This window comes from Chinchilla lanigera, unplaced genomic scaffold, assembly GCF_000276665.1.
Source record: "Chinchilla lanigera isolate Chin_1 unplaced genomic scaffold, ChiLan1.0 scaffold00003, whole genome shotgun sequence".
In the NCBI taxonomy this organism is placed as follows: Eukaryota; Metazoa; Chordata; class Mammalia; order Rodentia; family Chinchillidae; genus Chinchilla; species Chinchilla lanigera.
Window position 1 is genome coordinate 1,900,738 of NW_004955404.1, and position 1,906 is coordinate 1,902,643.

Sequence of the window (1,906 nt, forward strand, 5' to 3'; positions counted from 1 at the left end):
TGAATTACATAGCGAGATCCTATCTCAAAACTAAAACAAAACAGAAAGCGCTTGGAGGAAGGTCTTTCCTGGGGAGTCTACTGGCATGAGGGTGCACAGCGGGCCGAAGCACGCGGGTTTTTCTCTCCGAGACCTTTGGGGACCGAGGTCTGTTCTGGGGACTTGGAAGGCCTGAGCAGTGTGGGCCCCGGGCTCCCTCCCGTCCCTGTGGGCGTCCCAGCTCCGCTCCCTGCCCCAGAGCAGAGGGTGCCGGTTCCACAACCCACGCCACCTCTGCCCCTGCCCCTGAGTGCGCCTGAAAGTGGAGGAGGAGCCCAGGCGGGGTGAGAGGAGACAGGAAGAGGATCAAGGAGTCGCTCAGCACAGTCAGAACAGCAGCCGAGAGGCGGGGCAGGCACACAGGCTCGGAGCGTGCCCAGCGCTGTGACAGCCGAGGACAAGAATGAGAGGCCATCAGCAGGAGAGGCAAGGCCCGTGCGCAGGAAACCGCAGGCCTCGGAGATGGCCCCCCACCAAGAGCAGGCCTGCACTGGAGGGGTCGGGCTGCAGGGCGCCGGGCTCCAGGTCTCCCCGGGTCGGGGGCTTGGTCCCAGGCGGCTTGTGCCGGGTGGGGCCGTGGCAGGGTCCTTGTGTCACTGCGGACCGGGCCTGAGGGTGAGTCTGGCGCAGCGGGGCACTGGGTCTCCTCAGCCTCCAAGGTCTCCAGTAGTCAGGGCTCCCTAAGACGCTGAGGAGGGATTTGGAAACTTCCTGCTCAGTTTTTCTCTTAACCTAAAGCCACTCTAAAAATAAAATGTTGATTTTTGATTCAGAGGAAAAGAAAGCCTGGCCCAAGGCTGCCGTTCCCACCAGCTGCAGACTCGGCCACTCCGGACGGCGTCTCCTGTCGTCCTGAGCCAATGAGCTCCAGCACCCTTCCAATACAGGGTGTGACCAAAGACTCGGCGAACGTTTGAGGTTTAAAAAGATATGTTTGCCAGGGAGATAGCTCAGTGGCATAAGCGCCTGCCTGGCAAGCACAAGGTCCAGAGCTGGATTCCTGGTACCAAAAACAAAAGAAATGTTACAGTACAAGACCCTTGAGAGGACACAGTGCAGCCCTTCAAAGTGCTCCCCCTTCCTCTGCACTCACCCCATCATTGCTGCTATTTCTGCAGCAGCTCTGAAGTCCTCTTTCCTGAGTGTCTTTAGCTGTGTTGTCCTGGCTGCCTCAACGTCCTCGAGGAAGAGCCAGTCACGCGGTACCAGGTCCAGCAAATAAGGTGGATGAGGACACAGCCTCGTGTTTTTACAAGCTGCCCTTCCGCTGTGTGGCACTTGGCAGCAGTAATTACCGTACTCTTGATCACACCTTTACAGACACTCAAGAATCGTGCCAAGAATCATGGGATCAGTGTGTTTGAACATGAGATATGTGAAGTGCGTTTGAAGGAATATTTTGAGGGGGGTTCATTTTGCATTGAATTCTAGAGATCCTCCTGCCTCGGGCTTCTTAGTACTGAGATTTCAGGCATGCACCACCACACCTGGCTAGAAGTTTTTAAAATGTGGACATTCACTTTCTGGTGCTCGCCCCTCGCACATTTCTGTCCCCTGAAGGGAGTCTTGCTGGGCTGTGCTCAGAGTCCTCATCAGCATCCTCCCCTTCAGTCCTCAGGCCCTAGGGTGAGAGGGACCAGGACAGGTGATGGGACGGAACTGAGGAGGGTCTCAGTCCCCTCCACACCTACCCAGGCTGGGCTTGACCCCAGCTCACTCCTGGCCTGATGTCACAGGTCCCTGATAGGACCCCAGCTCACTCCTGTCCTGACGTCACAGGTCCCTGACATCACCCAGCTCACTCCTGTCCTGATGTCACGGGTCCCTGATGCAACCCCAGCTCACTCTTGTCCTGATGTCACAGGCC